Raw genomic sequence first — 19,907 nt, 5'->3', positions numbered from 1 at the left:
CATCACTGTCTTTTTGTTTTAATTCTGTACTGAGGTGATTTCCCAAAGGGCAAATTTTTTTTAAATCAAATCAATAAATGTACTTTATTGCTACCTAATTGTAAACCCAAAATATTGTACCCAACATAAAGTGATTATGTTGAGATTATTTATGCATTCCCTTTTAAAGGTCACTCTTCTAAATTGAAGGCTTTCTATCAAGCTGACATTACCTGTGTTTTGCTCATCATTGTTTAACCTATGACAACCTATTTTCCTCTTGGGAGAAGAAAACCTCATTAATTCACATTAATATACACAGGTTTGACAGCCAATGTTGTTAGGTCTTCAATGCTTATTAATACTCATGTACCATGACCTTGCTGAGAATTTTTATTCTTGTCAAATAACACACTGAAAACATTATATGAAAATATAGCTTCACCAAAGAGGCTTGCTTGAGAGTTAACATTGTACCTAATGGATTAAAAATATTTGCTCCATTGATTGTTCCTCTTCAATTCAAGGTTTAATAGACTAATTCATTAATCATACAGAGTGGTTGTATGAAGGAAGGAGTCAATTCATTTGTGCTAAATGTGTTTTTACGATGTGGGAACATAGATCTTTTGAGCTAAACTACAAATATATTGGAGATTAGGTAGAATGATAAGGTAGTAATATAAATTTTTTATAATGAACAAACAAGTTTTAAATTGTATAGCAGGAGAAACAATAATATTGGGTCTATAACAACCCAAAACTTTATATTTTATTGTACTTTTTAATGTTTTATCTTATCAGTGGAATTTTTCTATTAATACTTGTGCTTTAAAATCAACCACAAAGAGGAAATATTTGTAGCCCTAAGAATGGGTCATTTCTTCAAGGAGAAAAGGGAAAACGGAGAAAAGCAGAGGCTCAAAGGAAAAGAAAAATCAGATAAGGAGACCTACCAGCAAATTAAAGACTGTAAATAAAACATATTGTTCAAATTCATTGGTTTTATATATAATCTCTCTAAAACCTAGAGAAGAGCATTAAATAATTTCAGAGAAATAAGTTTGTGATGCGCTGAGATACTAGAAGGCAGATACTTCCCTGATGAGCTATAAATAACACCCATTCATTCATTCATTCATCCATTCAAAACCTACTCTATGCTATGTACTCTGAGGGACTGAGGATACAGAGTTAAATAAAACAGTCCCTGACCCAATGAAGCTAATTTGAATGCTGTTAATAAAGTCTGTCTATAAAGAAAATTATGTTACTTCGTTCGAATTATGCTTGAATGTTTCCTAATGGCTATTATAAGAAACAAGAGACAAGAGCAGCCCATATTTCTCATTCTGAGATATACCTGCTTCGGAAAAGAAAAGCATAACTACCATTATATTTGGCTTGCCTGTTCAGTTTGGATTTGGTGCTGAATCCCAACAAACAGGGAAAGTCCAATTAAAAGTAAACTATACTCAGCAACTAAAGATAGTTGTGGGTATGGATGCAGCTGTTTGACTTTGAGGTTAAGGTAGAATCAGTGAGTATATGACTTAAAGCAACACGAAATTATTATCTTACAATTCCAGAGGTCAGAAGTCCAAAATGGGTCTTACTGGGCTAAAATCAAGGTGTCAGCAGGACTGCATTTATTCTAGAATTTCCAAGGGAGAATTAGCTTCCTTGCCTATTCCAGCTGCTAGAGGGCACCTTGCATTACTTGGTTCATGGCCCCTTCTTCAATCTTCAAAGCCAGCAGAGCAGCATCTTCAAATCTCCCTCTGACTCTGACCCTTCATATTCTGGCCTCCTCCTTTCACTTACTACCACCTTTGTGATCACATTGGGACCAATCAGATAATCCAGAATAATCGAAATCCCTACTTCTATCATATCTGCAAAGTCCCTTTTGCCAAGTAAGGTAGCATATTCATAGGTTCTGGGTATTAGGACATGGACATTTTGGGGGGCCATTATTATGCCTACCACACGAGGTTTTATTTTATGATTAGTTATCTATGAAACCTTTTCAAAAACACTTCCAGGAGATGGGGTTTTATCAGAAGTTTTCAGAAACTGGCTGCAATTGGAGGATGCAATATCTAAAGACCTAAAGATAGTCAGTTCCTAGTCTACGAAAAAGTCAAAAAGAGAAAATTAGCCCTGTTAAAACCATCAAGAGGAGCCTATTGTTTGTGGGAGTCATACACATACAAGCAATTGATGTATTCATACTCTTCCTACCAACAATGTTTTCAACAAAGACAGGACTACTTTTTTAGTAGTTACTGGGTAGTTGGTGAGTAAGTTAGTTAGTTAGTTAGTAGTTAGTGGGTGGTGGGGATGTTTTTGGTTGTCAAAATGATTGGAAGGGACAAAAGTGGCATTTAATGGGTGGGGGTCAGACATGCCAGATACACCACAATATGAGGACCAGGACTACACGAATTAAGTATGAAATGACAACCCACATGATTTGTGTAGGTAAAAACCTGTTTATAATTACTTAGGCCTAGAAACTAATTCCATTTTACATGTAAATACAAAGTTTTTTTTTTCTTTTTTTTTAATACAAAATATTTTTTGCATTCTTTTATGCAATGATCATATACATGGTACTACATAAACAAGCAAAACATGTGGTTTTTTTATTCAGAACTTAACCAAGAACTGCTCATCATTTTGGAAAATTATACCTTCATCAATCATGCTTCCTCAATGTATCAGTACAATACAACCTGCATTGTTAGCTATTGCATTCAGTGTGCTCCTACATGCAAGCCCTTCATGACATCATCATGTCTTCCAGTGTAATTGTGCTCATGGATTTACATACTGGAATACATGTTTATTAAATATTATTTTGTTTCTATGCCTTTTGCTATTACAATTAGGGCATTATATTTATTTTCCTAAATTTGTGTGTGTAAATTTTTAAATTATCTATGAATTCCATGTTAAGTAAGGAAGGGAGGCATAATAAAACATTTGTTATAGAAAGGGAGCCATAGGACTGTGCTGCATTTTCAGGGCTACGACTAGCATTGATCTTCACTTTGGCATTGATTTTAGGTAGCCTTGGAAAATTACAGATGCTCCTACTTCAATCACCGAATAATGATGAAGATTCTGCTTGCCACTTTCATACTTCAACTAATTTAGTTGGCTGCTTAGAGCTTTCTTATATACAGTGGCTAACGGTCTACAACATGTCCCTCTACTAGACCTCAGGGACTTTTTCTCCAACACTACTCAATCTACAGTCGTGGACTGGGGGGGATATGAGGACAATAAATGAAAGTATTTCGGGGTTTCCCTGGTGGCGCAGTGGTTGAGAGTCCGCCTGCCAATGCAGGGGACACGGGTTCGTGCCCCGGTCCGGGAAGATCCCACATGCCACGCAGCGGCTGGGCCCGTGAGCCATGGCCGCTGAGGCTGCGCGTCCGGAGCCTGTGCTCCGCAACGGGAGAGGCCACAAAAAAAAATAAAGTATTTCATTACACTAGTAATATAGGGTGATGAAATACATCCCAATTTTTTTAAATAGAGAGGGGTTATGATACCAGTAATCTAGAAAACTACAAGAAGAATTTGATTTGTATAAAGTGTGTTTTATTTCATTTACACAAACAGCATGCCCATAAAAAGGAGTTAGATGTAGAGAGTTAGGCAGTAGGTGTCTGTAGAAGAAATAATGATTTATTCTCTTTTTTAAAAAAAATGAATTAATATTTTGTATTCCTACCCCTAAATTTTGAGAAATAATTTTTCATCTCCTAGAGAATTCTTGGTGTACATGTCAAGTTTTTAGAGGGAAGAACAATTTCTTTAAAAGGAAATATACTGGCTAACCGTAGGTAAGAGGAGATATACTCATAATCTAAGTATAATGGAGCTTCCGTGAAGCCATGCTTATCGACCAAAAAACAAAAAATAAGTATTGCACGAGCCTTGAAAAATGATATATTTACCAGAGTTTTCCTGAAAGGGGCACTACAGGGTAAGTTTTACCTAGCACATCACACAGAATGTTGCCTAAAATTCTTCTTAACATTTCTCTCTCCTCCTAATGTGCCACATACATGGCCATTATTAAACTTTCTTCACAGTGTCTGTATGTTTTCAAATTATGACCCTTCTTACCAGCCTCACAGGATAAGGGGTTCATTCCCCAGGATAACTCCTTTTTTTATTTTTTATTTTTTATTTTATTTTTTTTTTTTTGGTACACGGGCCTCTCACTGCCGCGGCCTCTCCCGCTGCGGAGCACCGGCTCCAGACGCGCAGGCCCAGCAGCCATGGCTCACGGTCCTAGCTGCTCCGCGGCACGTGGGATCTTCCCTCACTAGGGCATGAACCTGTGTCCCCTGCATCAGCAGACGGACTCTCAACCACTGTGCCACCAGGGAAACCCCTCATTGTAGTTTTGATTCACATTTCTCTAATGATTAGTGATGTTGAGCTCCTCCCCGACCGGGGCACGAACCCGTGTCCCCTGCATCGGCAGGCGGACTCCCAACCACTGCGCCACCAGGGACGCCCAACTCCTTTTTTTAAAAGACAAGTCCCCAAGAATTCTGCCGAACAAAATTCTTCTCAAACTTCCAAATTAATGTTTATTACTAATACATCCCAATTGGTTTATAAGGTCTCTGCTCTCCCTCTTAGGCTCTGTCTTAGGGAGCATCTCAGATGTTCTGGGCCCTTCTGTACCTCATCAGATTATAATATTTCTTGCATCCCCCAAATCTGGAGCCAGACCAGAAGTTCCTAAATCTGATTTACTCTATAGTATCTGGGCCATTATAACTGTCACTAGAGTCTGCCTCATATGTTTTCCTGTGCTTGTTTTCTCCATCTTCAAGTGCTTTCTATGAACTCCAAAATCCTTCCAAGATGGACTTTCACTTCTTCAGGAACTAACCACATTAAACAGATTAGGAAGCTAGCATTCCAACATTCTCCTTTCCTATGAATTTGTCACTTGCTTTTGATTTCTTAACTGTGAGACCATTTAAATATTCATTTTTAAATTCTCTAAAGTATTATTTACCATGAAACCATTTATACAGTCTATTGAAAGATAAAAATTAAAACCTTTTTGTGACTCAACTCTAATTAAATAAATACCCTTTTTTGCCTCTGTTTCTCAGCATATGAGATTAATTATAGTTTCTATCCAGCATTGCCCAAAGGAGACTTTGTATTTGGAAAACATGACTGAGTGTTGTAACTAGAAATATGTGCCCTATAGAGAAGAGTTCTATACAATCTACATTAAAGAGACCACAGGATTCCCCAACCGTTTTGCTTTGACGCAATTTTATCCCAAAGAGTAGTCAGTGGATTGGAGTTAACTGCATATTAGATAGATAGATTAGATAGATATTAATATAATATAATTTATTATATCTATTGAGGACTTTTTGGTCCTGAAAATTCTGCTTTGCTTAGGTAGTTCAACCTCCAGATGTGTCAGCCATTTCTCAGAACTAATATAGTCTCCTCATTATTAATTTGTTGATATCAGCTTTCCTATAACATCTGATTTTGTAATCTACACAAAAAATACTGAAACAGAAAAACAAGGAAAAAGGGAGGGAAGAGATGAAAGAAACAATTTCCTATCTATGTTCTTCAGTTGATGTTCCTTTTAAATAATTTTTATCCTGTAATATTGTGTGTGTGTATGTGTGTGTGTGTGTGTATATATATATATATATTCAAATGCTTTTTTGGAAAGGACCAAAGTACAAATATAAACATATATACTTACATAACACAGTTATATTTTCTTCTGACCCTTCACATTCTAATCCCTATAAAAATATTTTTCTCCACTCTGGAATAATCTCTTTTACACAGACTGTGTTTTTTTTTAAAAAAAGAAAAACGTTAAAGCCGCATCTATTAAGCTTAATATAAATGTAAATAACTATTTTAGGAGTCTCAAATATCACTATTCTTAGCAGGATGCAAAGGGCCTTATAGTTAAATGGTAATATAATTAGCATTATGCCCAGCAAAAAACCAAAGTGAAAACTTTAAGGGTGCCTTTAAAGCTACAAGGGTTCGGTTTTTTTTGTACAGTCACAAAATTTCTGACCTCAAACTTCTATGGTTCTAAAATCACTCAGGGAAGGCTGCTTTAGAACATTTAACAGAATGCATATTTGTTCTGTGAACTGATCTGTAAGTGCTATTACTGTTCTACTGCCTGCTCCCCACTCTCTACCAGCAAGTAAGTCTCAGTAGCATTTTGAGTGCTGTTGATTGGAAATGGAATAAAATATTTCAAGCACATTAAGATTTATCAAACTTACTAAAAAATAATTATTTCTTGAAGACTAACCTCTTTATGAAGTAACGTTTCAAGTACATAAACTCCGTAATTTCCCACTAATAGGAAGTCTGCACTTTATAAAACTAAGAATAGCTTGCTTAACATTTACTTACATAATACAGTTGACCCTTGAACTACTCTAGGGTTAAGGGCACCAACCTGCCACGTAGTAGACCTGGGTATAACTTTTCAGTGGGCCCTCAGTATCCACAGGTCCACATCCACGAATTTGACCAACCTCAGATGGTGTCCTGCTGTAGTATGTGTTGTATTTAGTGGAAGAAAGTCCATGTATAAGTGGACCCGCGAAGTACAAGCCCTTCTTGTTCAAGGGTCAACTGTAGTTACTACTTGCCATTCACTATTCTAAGCACTTTATATACATTAATTCATTTTATTTTTTCAACAGCCCCATGTGGTAGACACTAGTACCATCCCCCAAGATCATATAGCTAGTGGGTGGAAGGATCTGTCTCCAGAGTGCACACTCTGAATCATTACACTAAACTGTCTTTCATTTGTCTCTGTTTGGGAAATAGGTATTATTTCTAAAAGCATTACTGAATAGGATATCTTTTTTTATGGATGCAGGTAATCAAATGTGGAATGAGGGAGAGATGTGCCTTTGGGAGGAATCGTGAACTTCTGTCACCACAAAATTTGTGATACTTTGAATTTCATTACCTGAGTCCGTAACTATTTTTTTTAATGTCTATATATGTTTCCACGTAAACATGCTGAGTAAATAAGTTTAGGCTTAGACCATGTGTCAATTATCAGTTATCACAATAATGCTGCATTTTAATAAACTATCCCCAAACTTAGAATCTTAAATAACAACCATTTATTGTTTTCTCCTCTTTGTCGGTAAGCTAGGCAGTCCTGGTTTCAGCTAGCCTCACTCACACCTCTGTCATTAGCTGTGGGTCAGGCAGGCAGTTCTGCTGATCTGGGCCAGGCTTGGGTTGATTCAAAATACCTGGGATGACCCAACCTTGTTCTACCTACTCTCTCATCCTCCACTAGGCTAACCTAGGCTTGCTTTTACAGTGATGGCAGGGTTGTTGCAAGAGAAACAAGACTGCAAGGGTTCTTGATGCCTAGACTTGGGACTTTTACACCATCATTTCCATTGACTCCATTAACCAAAGCAACTGACTACACCATCCCAGACTCAAGGAGCAGAGAAATGGACCCCACTCTGCGATGCAAGAAACTGCAAAGTCACATTGTGGGGAGGTGGGGGGGGATAAGGTGAATAACTGGGCTCTTTTGTGATCTATCTACCATTGCATACGCCATTTCTTTTGTATTATTCTGAAACATTCTAATATATGGTCTATTCCCAATTATTTCCAAGTGTATACAGAACATACAACAATATAGATCATCTTCGAGGCCATAAAACAAATAGTATCAAATTTTAAAAGCTAGAAATCATAAAATTACATTTTCAAACCATAACAGAACTAACTAGAAATCAATAACAGAAAGGAGTCTGAAAAATCCTCAAATATGTGGAAAATAAGCAATGCATTTCTTAATAAATAAGTCAAAGAGGAAGTCTCAAGGGAAATTTTTAAATATTTTGAACTACATGAAAATTAAAATCCAACATTTTAAACTGTAGAATACAGCTAAAGCAATACTTAAAGAAAAATGTATGGCATTAAGTGCCTATATTAGAAAAGAAGAAAGATCTACAAACAATAACTTAAGCTCTACTTTAAGAAGCCAGAAAAAAAACCTAAAGCAAATGGAATAAAAAACTAAATATTATGGCAGAAATCAGTACAATTAAAAATACAACTGAGAAAAACCTATGAAATCAAAGGCAGCTGACACTAAATAAAGGTGAAATGAGAACTTCCTTGAAATATTATAGTGCATGGTTCTCACACTTAGTCCCAGGACCCCTTTACACTCTTAGAAAATATTGAGAACATCCCTGTCCCCAAATTTAAAACACAAGCATACACAATCACACATTCCATTAGCCTTCAGAGATATTACCGCCACATATCATGTAGCCTCTGAAAAACTCCACTGCGTACTCATGTAAGAATGGAAAAGGACGGAGCCTGTGCTCTGCAACGGGAGAGGCCACAACAGAGGGAGGCCCGCATACCACAAAAAAGAAAAAAAAAAAAAAAGAATGGAAAAGGCAAATAATGTCTTATTATTATGAAAATGTTTTGAGTTCACGGATACTAAGCAAGGCTCTCAGCAACCCCCAGGGGTCCCCAGACAACACTTTGGAGACTCTCAAGAGGAAGATCTCCAAAGGCTTAGGTAGATTGGAATGTTAGAGTGAATTTATCATATGAGATAAATATATATCCCCTGGAGGGTCCAGAGGGCACTCCTTTCATTAAGACTGTGCAATATACATTCATGAGGGGAATCTCACCATCCTCAAAGCTCTGTGGTGGCTGTTCTTTGCAAGCCAGGAAAGACAGAGGAAACTGCTGCCACTGAACCACGCTCCTTGAATTCAATAGGGGTAGTGGCAGAGTGACAGGGACTGAGTCGCAACACTGAATTGCCAAAAACAGGTTGATGTGGTTGCCATAAAGGGTTGTAAAGTCAAAGCATTAATCAGAATAATTTGGCATAAATATGTATCTTTGGCATAGGTAATTGATCATGGTGTCCCTAGGACTGAATTAGAAGGGCAACCTACTAAAGTCTTAATTTGTAGTTTTAACTTAAATCTGACAATGTTACATTGGAGTTAGGGTTTCAGTAGGAATAGGAACTTGCTGCTATAAGAAATTGTATTATGCTAAAGATTCGGTGTGACCAGGCTTTATTGACCCTTAGAGAACCAAGTGCCTTAATGTTTGGTGCAATTTACAATGCATAAGCAAATCCTAGGTAAAGCAACTTCACCTTTTTTAGTTTAGAAAGCTGTGGAGGGCTTCCCTGGTGGCACAGTGGTTAAGAATCCGCCTGCCAATGCACGGAACACAGGTTCGAGCACTGGTCTGGGAAGACTCCACGTGCCGCGGAGCAACTAAGCTCGTGCGCCACAACTACTGAGCCTGCGCTCTAGAGCCCACGAGCCACAACTACCGAGCCCACATGCCACAACTACTGAAGCCCGTGCACCTAGAGCCCATGCTCCACCGCAATGAGAAGCCTGCACACCACAACGAAGAGTGGCCCCCGCTCACGGCAGCTAGAGAAAGCCCACGTGCAGCAAAGAAGACCCAAAGCAGCCAAAAATAAAATAAATGATTTTTTTTAAAAAAGAAATCCGTGGAAGCAGCACATCTATTGTGCCCAGCACTTTACCACAAAAAAAAAGGATTAAATTCATTCCTCTCCAGAGAGATGGGAGTTTCTCCCTAAGAATGCTTATGAATTATAGTTCTATCACTTAAAAATATTTTTTTAAAGCTAGTGCCCTTCTAGTGCACAGAGTTGGTCAATTTATTTTGAAACACAAAAGCACAATAGAGGATTAGCTTCCATCAATGTGTATACTATATTGAATACAGATGATTTTGAGGAAAACTCTTTTGAAGAACATTCTATTAGTTTCTGCTAAGTCCCATTTTGGGCCTTGCTGCACGTTGGCTTAGAGGTTTTCCTTTGTCATATTCTCTTAGAACTACAACTTCTTAAAAACAAAACGAAACAAAACTATAACTTCTTATCCATAGCTTATGGAGAAGCTCTGTGGTCCCAACCTGAAATGTGATGCCTCAAATGAAGTTAGGTTTTACTGAGCTATTATTCTATACAAATGTAGAAAACAAACAGTTATTTACTTAGGACTGACTCACAAAACTCATATGCTGCTTCTGCCTGAGACAGCCAAAATGGAATGTTGTGGAAAATGTACCCAAATTTTAAGAAACATTGAGACAGGAGCTTAAGGACAACCTTAATAGCTTTTTATTCTTCTCTTAATCTTTAGTAACTTTGGTTTTATCAAAAACTTAGTTTATGGGAAGAAAAAAAATGCAAGAAACAGGGGAAAAAAAGGGAAGGAGAGGATTAAGACTGGCTTCAGAGACAATTCAAGCTTGGCTTTGCTACAGATAATAGGTATCATTTTTCCCTAAATGAGTGAAGTAACTTTAAATTCATTTAATTGTTCCAGATCATGTTAATCTGGATTTCCTGGAAAAGAAATATATATTAATGATGAAATTCAGAAAATGTAAAAAGGCTTTTCAAACCGTCAAAATAGTGTCTGAAATCAAGGGTATAAATTACTCAACTTTCAACTACCAAAGTCAAAAGGTGATTACCCTTAGAGAGAGATTAATTGTAAAAACCACTTGTGCTATCAAGAGAACACAGAAATTTACATAATTAGTAAAAAGGACATAAGTTCTATCATGATACTCCCCTACTAAAAAGTATCCAATTGCTGTTTCACTCAGAGTGTATTAGTTTTCTATTACTGCCAAATCAAATTATCACAAACTTAGTGGCTTAAAACAGCGGAAATTTATTACCTTACAGTTCCGATAGGTCAGAAGTCCAGGGAGCTCAGATGATTCTCAGTCTTACAATGCCAAAAATCAAGGGATGTGCTCCTTTTGGAAGGTTCTAGGAGAGAAATCTGTTTCCTTGCTCATTCAGGTTGTTGCCAGAAGTCAGTAGTTGTAGGACTGACGTCTCCATTCCTTTCTGGCTGTCAGCTGAGGGCTCCTCTCAGATTCCAGAGGCTCTATCTGGGACTTAGGAGAAGGAGGTGATCCTCTGAGCTTAAAGGCTAATTGATTAGATTGGGCCCACCTGAACCATCAGTGATACTCTTCCCATCTCAAGGTCCACACCCTTTTGTTTGGTTGGTTTCTTTTTTTTTAATTGAGGTATGACAAATAACATTGTATTAGTTTCAGGTGTATGACATAATGTATTTATTGTGAAAGATTCACACTAATAAGCCTAGGTAACATCCATCACCACACACAGTTAAACAAAATTATTTTTCTTGTGATAACTTTTAAGATCTACTCTTTCAGCAACTTTCAAATATGCAATACAGTATTATTAACTGTAGTCTCCATGTCGTACATTACATCCCCATGACTTATTTTATAACTGGAATTTTGTACCTTTTGACCCTCTTCACCCATTTTGCCCTCCCACATCCAACCTCTGGCAACCACCAATCTGTTCTCTGAATCTATGAGCTTGGTTCTGGTTTTTTGTTGTTTTGTTTGTTTGTTTTTACATTCCACATATAAGTGAGATCATACAGTATTTGTCTTCCCCGTCTGACTTATTTCACTTAGCATAATGCCCTCAAGTTCCATCCATGTTGCCACAAATGGCAAGATTTCATTCTTTTTATGGCTGAATAATATTCCATTTTATATATATATATATATATCCCCCACAATTTCTTTACCCACTCATCTGTCAATGGACACTTAGGTTGTTTCCACATCATGGATATTGTAAATAATGCTGCAAGGTTGTTTCCACATCATGGATATTGTAAATAATGCTGCAATATAGGAGTGCATATATCTCAAGTTAGCGTTTTTGTTTTCTTCAGATAAATACCTGTAAGTGGAATTGCTGGATCATATGGTAGTTCTATTTTTAGTTTTGGGGGGACGTCCATACTGTTTTCCATAGTGGCTGCACACATTTCCATTTCCATTCCCACCAATGATGCACACGGATTTCGTTTTCTCCACATACTCACCAACACTTGTAATTTTTTGTCTTTTTGATAATAGCGATTGTAACAGGTGTGAGGTGATATCTCACTGTGGTTTTGATTTGCATTTCCCTGGTGATTAGTGATGTTGAGCATCTTTTCATGTTTACCTGTTGTCAAGGTCCATACCCTTATCACATCTGCATAGTTCCCCTTGCCATGAAATGTAACATAGTCACGGGCTCTGGGGATTAGGACACTGACGTCTTTGGGGACCATCACTGTGTCTACCACAAAGAGGAAAAGGGAAAGTCCTAAAAGGTCTAGAAGATCCTGTGTGATGAGCCTCTACTACCTCTGATCTCTTTTCCTCCTACACTTCCCTTGCTCACGCAGCCCTGGCCTCCTCCATGCTGTTCCCTGAACACACCAGGCAAATTCCTGCCTTTGTCCTTGTTGTTTCCTCTGCCAGAGGCTCTTCCCCAGATTCCACTCTAAAAATTTCATCCCCATCAAGTCTTTGCTCAGATCTCATCTTCTTAATGAGGCCTACCATCAGTGCCTTGTTTGATACTCCAGTATTTGTTTTTTCCCCATAGCACCTATTACCCTTTAACTTACACTACAACTTATTTACTATGATTATTTCCTGCTGTATCTTTCTGCTGGAATATTAGGTCCACAAGAGTGTCTTTATTCCTCTGATGTATCCCAAGGCTGTAGTACACATTAGGAGCTCAATAAATATTGCTTGAATTGGTTTTTGAACTAAGTTTTTCAAATATTGACTGATGGATGAGGTTACACATATATGTTCTATGTTTTTTGTAGGTCATGTAAACTGCCATAGAGGGCCTGAAATACTGAATTATCTCCTTGATCCTTACTAATTTCTCCTTTTTAAATCAATGACATTACTCAGTGTTTCCATATTTTAATTCATCAATATCAATATTCCTTTTATTCTGGCTCAAAAGAAAACTTTGAAAAGAAATGACTTATTTATACCTGTCCATTCCCTCTAAAAAATATTTTTGATCCTTTGTGATAAAAGCAAAGATGTACAGTAAGACTAACACCAAACCTCAAAAAAAGGCAAGAAGAAACAAAGATGTAAAATAGAAGTTGTCTTTATTTCCAAAAGCTTAAATACAGCAATGGCTTTTTATCTCAGATTTTCCAGGTTCTGTTTTTAAAGTTTACTTTAAAACCTTTTCATTTTGGACACTTCTGACAGTCACCACAAGATGGAGGTAGTTTAAGTTAAATATGTTTCTGAAGTATTAGGAACACAAACCATGTTTTCAACAATAAAATATCTACTTAAATTCCACTTTGAAATCACGCTTCAAAAACTACCTCTGCAAGACTTATAGCAACTTATAAGAAACAGCCAGGAAGAGACAGATGGCTTAAATTTATAAAATATCTCTACTGCTTAATCAAGAAATAACCTGATAATTTAAGATACGACCCACAGGCTCCAAAGACACCTGTTTCACTGACCCACCTCAGAAAAAAGTTCTAAGTCCCTTCCCAGTGTCAATATCTCTACTCCAGCACACACTGCCCTAAGGTTTCTCACAGATTGCAGAGACTTGGAGCTAAAGCATGCATATGTGTCCTGGGCCAGAGATGCCTTTTTGTCCCAAGAATTTCCCTATGCCTAAACCTAGATTAAGTGCTGGCACAAACAAAATAACTATTTATATGAGGAATTCATCAAACTTTAATTATGTTTAAATATTCACAATTAACAAACATGTACAGTGATTTATGTTGAGATGATCCTTTGTATATTATAAATTTTTAAGAAACTTTATATGACCAAAAATAACTCATTTGCTTTATGTTGTTTTTAATATTTTCTTTTCAAATATTCTTACACTGTAGATATTTCTAGAGCTGCAATTAGAACCCAGGAGATTCATTTAAAACACTTCTCAACTCCAGTGCATCTTAATTGATTTAAAAATCAAATAACCTAAGTTTTAAAGAAAATACACTATAATTCCACAACACTGCACTCTAAAGAATCTGGGTTTCTGTCCAGTTGCTATCAGTATATTTCTATGTGATTTTAGGCAAGACGTGTTCTGTGTTCTTACCTTCTGTTCCAACTGCTCCATAACCTACCTCCCTAAAACTCAGTTATTTTGAAACAACCATCATTTATTTTTATATCTCACAATCTTGTGAATCAGGAATTCACACAAGTTTTGGCTGGGTAATTCTGTTCCACGTGTTATGAATGGACTCCCAGTGATATTGAGCTGGCAGCTGGGCTCTGTGGAAGGGTCTGTGACAGCCTCACTCACATACTTGGTGCCTTGGTCAACTAGAAGGCTTAGTTTAGCTAAGTCCTTTTCCCATTCCATGTAGTCTCAGGCCCTTTCCATATTTCTCCCACAGGGTGATGGGTCTGCTTACCTGGCAGATCAGGACTTCAAGAGACCAAGGTGAAAGTTGCTGGTCCTCTTACGGGCTAGTTCTGGAACTGGCATAGCATCACTTCCCCTGTACTATATTGGTTAAACACACACACACACACACACACACACACACACACACACACACACACGAAGAAATAGATCCTGCGTCTCAATGGGGAGGAATGTCAAACGTTTGCACCCATCTTTAATCCATGGCATACTCATTTTTTTAATAAGGGTAATTAGCAAACATATTAACTACATAATGTTTAATGGATGCTTAGTGCATGCCAGACACTATTCTTAGTGATTTATATGTATTCATTCCTTTAATCCTAACAATCCTATAAAGAATATACTATCATTATCACCACTTTATAGATGATGAGGCTGAGACACAAAAAGTTTAAGTAACTTATCCAAGGTTATACAGTTATAAGACAGACAGGACTTAAAAATAGTCTCAATACAAAATCTATGCTTTTAATCTTTATAAAAAGAAAATTCTAAGATTCCAGTAACTTTAACCACTACTTTTTTTAATATATAATTTTTTTTTAAATTTTATTTTTGGCTGCATTGGGTCTTCATTGCTGTGTGTGGGCGTTCTCTAGTTGCGGCGAGCGGGGGCTACTCTTCATTGCGGTGCACGGGCTTCTCATTGCGATGGCTTCTCCTGTTGCAGAGCAGAGGCTCTAGCTGCGCAGGCTTCAGTAGTTGTGGCTCGTGGGCTCAGTAGTTGTGGCTCGTGGGCTCTAGAGCGCAGGCTCAGTAGTTGTGGCGCACAGGCTTAGTTGCACCGTGGCATGTGGGATCTTCCCGGACCAGGGCTCAAACCCGCGTCCCCTGCATTGGCAGGCGGATTCTTAACCATTGAGCCATCAGGGAAGCCCCTAACCACTATCTTTTAATCAACCAGTTAGTAGTACAGTAATCTGAACTGCATAGGATATCAGGATGCTTACTGAAATTAATGTAAGGACACTGAGTCAAGAAAATGAGTATCAGATAGATATCCACTTTGGAAAGCTATTTAAAATTATGTCAGAGGGATTATTTTCACCTTGAGTCATTTCCTTTTAATGACCTAGTCAAAATTGTTTAAGTTAAAATAATTTTGATTCAGCTTATTTACTAATGTGAGGTAAATTTCCAAAACTGGATCTGAGTCGCAATACCTACACTTTTGCTTCATTAACATCCAAAAGTCTTACAAGCTCATTAAGAACTTTAACTTCGATCAGCTTTCTACATCAAATAGAATTCTCAGCCCTTTTCAAGCCAGTCTGAACCTACTATGTCTGCACAACATATACTAGTGTATTTTACTTTTAGTCTATTCCTACTTATTATAGGGATAAAAAAATGTATTGGAAAATGCTTGAGGTTTAAAAGAGTATTCATATTTAAGGCTAACTTTGTAATTCACAGGAGTGTCTTCATGTCCTAAATCACAGAGCTATTGCCAACCAATTCACAGGAAGTTGGAGAAACAGAGACTCACCTTTCTCCCTACTATCATAACATGAGAGTATCCAGTATTATGAACAGAAGGGAAGAAATATACAGAGCATTTGCCATTCAAGTTACACTGGAAATCTGAGATACAGATGAGCTGGAAAACACAAAGCTGAAAAAAATACAATCAGAACACAATGTCATCTAGCTCAAGATTTGTTTATGGCCATAAACTTTCCTTTACTTGCATGTTAGAAGATGAATAAAGCTGTGTATCAAAATTAAATTTTGTTTTAAAAATCAAAACGCAATGGAAGTTTTTTAGTTTTTTTTTCTAGTATCTTTCTATTTTTCTATTATTCTTTCTTCATAGTGTGGGAAAAGATGGGGGCTGGAGAATCAAGAAAGGCAGTGAGACTAAGGTAACTGGGTAAACAAGAGTAAAAAATGGCAGGGGAATGATGGGAACACTAAGTAAATTAATCATCTTGAGTCCCAGAAAAAAGATCAAAGTCCCATGCCTTATTTCTGCTCAATCTCTAGCAACTAGCATAATGAATAAGACAAAATAAACATTTGACAAATCAATGATAAGAACTTTAAAAGACTTAGGATCAGGTAACAAGAGGAAGGAAGGAAAGGAAAAGTGCTCTTTAGATTTACAACACTTTATAAAACCTGATTAAGACATTTTGGAGAAAAGGCAAAACAACATTTCAGAAGGGAATGAGGGAATTTGACCACAAACTTTCAAGCTAGAAATTACTACCTTTTTAGCCAACAACAGTTTCTTTGCAGAACTTCTTCTCCTAAAAACATTTCTACATTTCTTCACTCTAATTGCCAAAAAATATAGTTGGTAACAAAACCATAGTTCTTCATCTACAAAAACATCCAACAACTCTGCACACATACACACAAAAGGAACCACTGTGAAGTTAGCAAGGCTTCCTAGAACCTTACCCTTTCTTAAATTTCAGGAAAACTAATTTCATATAAAAATGAGCAAGACCAAAGTAGTGAGGTCAAATCCCATACAATGTTATTATGAGAAAAAAAGAGAAGAATGACATCCCTATAGACAATGAAAGCACACCAGAAAGACATAAGCCTAAAAAGATCAAACCTATAAACTTCTGTTTCAAACTGAGCTAAAAGACATCAATAAAATGATACAAGCATGAAATAACAACATAAATCAGAATTAGAAACCTAAAAATGATGTACAGAATTCAAAAAAGAATCAAAAACCAAAGGAAAAATCATTTCAAAATGAAGACTAAACCAGAAGGCACACAAGACTGAATAAATACAAGAAATAAAGACTTAAAGGAAAAAGAGTGAAAAGAAGGAAAACTCAAAAAGATACAGAAAGTATTTGTTTCTCCCACCTCCAACTGAGGAAGTAATTTTCAATGCCACAGCAAGTCTTCCTCATTTTTCAGAGTGCACTGAAGACGAGGAATACAGTGATATTTCCAAGGGCTGTTAAATTCAGGGTCTTAGTTGACATGATGAATCAAAATGTTCTCATGGTTCCTGTTAAAGTGGGGTCATAAGGAAGCCAGGTGACAGAACCTTAGCCCATGTCTGTCTCACAGGCCAGTCACAATATATAGTCAGAGAACTCTGGATCATTTGAACATTGTGCTGATCCACTACATTGATGGCATCATGTTCATTGAACCTGCAAAAGATAAGTGGCAAATACTCTGGACATTCTGGTAAGGTACATGTATGCCAGAGGGTAGAAGGTAAACCACAAAAATTCAGGTTTACCACATTGGTGAAGTTATGAGTCCAGTGGTCTGGGGCACGCTAAGACACCTCCTCCTAAAGGATAAATTATTGCACCTTGCTCCTCCTACCGTTAACAAAGAGACACAGCACTTGGTAAATCTCTTTTTGGTAGGCTTCTGGACTTTGGAGACAACCCAATATCAATGAGAAAGTGCTTCAGCCCATTTCTCAGGTTACTTAGAAGATTCTAGTGGAGCCCAGAGTGAGAGAGGGTACTGGGACAAGTGACTTAACACCTAATCATCAATTACATCAAAGCGTATGAAATACATGACCAGAGCTGTCCCTCATAAGCTCGGTACTGTCAGCTCCACGAAGCCCTGAGACTGGGCCAGCATAACAGTTAACAGTAACCTATGGCACATTCAGGTTGGGGCACAATGAGGTCCACAGGGTCCCAGTTTCATGACAAGGTGACCCAGAAACCCATGTCACTTACCTCCAAGACACTGAACACCTCTCCCTCAACTCACAATCTATGACTTGAGTTCACTACCATCAGCTGACAGAAGAAAAAAATCCAGGCTTGATTCAGACAGATCGGCTTGATATGTTGCTGTAAGCCAAAACCTGACTGCTGCCATATTAGATTCAGAGTGGACTTGAATGAAGTGATGAGGGGAAAACCCACCCAATGGACTGAGCTTCAAGCAATAAACCTGGTCAGCACTTTGGTCTAGTGATGTGATGTCAAAATTAATGCTCACCACAGACTTTATGTCAACATCTTCCTAGTTATTTAGCTTGTCTGAGCACATTCTCTAGTCCACTTCTCTGGAAGTGCTCAAATACGCAAGCTGAATTCTTGCATACTGATATTGTCTGAGCAATGACTTTTACTTAAAAATGAAAAACATACATGTAGATGCAGAGAACAAACTGGTGGTTACCACAGGGGAAAGGGGGGTGGGGGAAGGGGAAATGTGTAAATGGGGTCAATTGCATGAAAACTAGACTTTTGGTGGTAAGCATGATATAATGTATACAGAAGTCGTTAACAATGTCATACACACAAAACACAGATTATAAACCACTGCTACCTCAATTTTTTAAAAGATCAGTTTTCTTAGATATAAAATCTGCTCACATTTTTTTCCCGCAAATATCTTAAATGTATCATTTTCTCCTGGCACAGTACTGTATTTAAGTCTTGCTTTTCTAAGTCACTGTTTTCATCTAGATAGCCAAACCCAGTTTATAACTGGGAAAATATTCTTAGGTAGACAAGATGTTCTTCCAGTATATAGCTCCAAATATTCTTTTTCAGCAAAGTATTCTTCATACAGTTTTGTTCAGTATATATATATTTTTTAATCTCTAAAATGTCACTTTTCTATAAATCCTTTCTATACCTTTTCTGATTTCTAAAGCCATCATCCTTTTTTACATTGTATTTCCATAAGGCATTATCTGTTGTTCATCTACTTTTGTGTGTATTCTCGTTTAGTTTTCATTTCTAAACTTTTTTCCTTTATTTCTAATATTTTCTCAAGTTCTTCAAATTCTGATTTTTAGTATCCTTTCATATTTTGCAGCATTTCCAAAACATCTTAGAACCTATTTTTAAATAACAGGTCATAATTTTGTTCTATTTTATGTGCATGCCTTTCTGGTGTGCTTTCAATGTCTATGGGAAATTTTGTTCATTATCCTCTTTATTTTTTTTAAACAACTTTGCATGACTATACTTTTGTTTTTTTTAGTTAGTTTTGGCTGCATTGGGTCTTTGTTGCTGCACGCGGGCTTTCTCTAGTTGCGGCGAGTGGGGGCTACTCTTCGTTGCGGTGCAGGGGCTTCTCATTGCGGTGGCTCTCTTGTTGCGGAGCACAGGCTCTAGGCACGTGGGCTTCAGTAGTTGTGGCACGTGGTCTCACCAGTTGTGGCTCACAGGCTCTAGAGCACAGGCTCAGTAGTTGTGGCACATGGGCTTAGTTGCTCTGCGGCATGTAGGATCCTCCCAGACCAGGGCTCAAACCCATGTCCCCTGCACTGGCAGGCAGATTCCTAACAACTGCGCCACCACAGGGAAGTCCCATGACTACAGTTTTATGTTACTTACTTATTTTTGTGTGAAATCAGCTTTTCTGAACCTTAAAATGAGGCTTGTTTCAAGGTAACTTTTCCAGCTTCACAGATTCTACTGTCTCTGTATAGTATTGGAAAATGTGGCAGTTTCCTCATATTTTCCTGGCTTTTAACTTTTGTTTTGTATTTTTGTTGGTTTTATTGTATTTTTTAAGTTGAGATACAACTGACATATAAC

This window comes from Physeter macrocephalus, chromosome 2 (assembly GCF_002837175.3).
Source record: "Physeter macrocephalus isolate SW-GA chromosome 2, ASM283717v5, whole genome shotgun sequence".
NCBI classification, from domain to species: Eukaryota; Metazoa; Chordata; class Mammalia; order Artiodactyla; family Physeteridae; genus Physeter; species Physeter macrocephalus.
Note: the sequence above shows the minus strand (reverse complement) of the source record.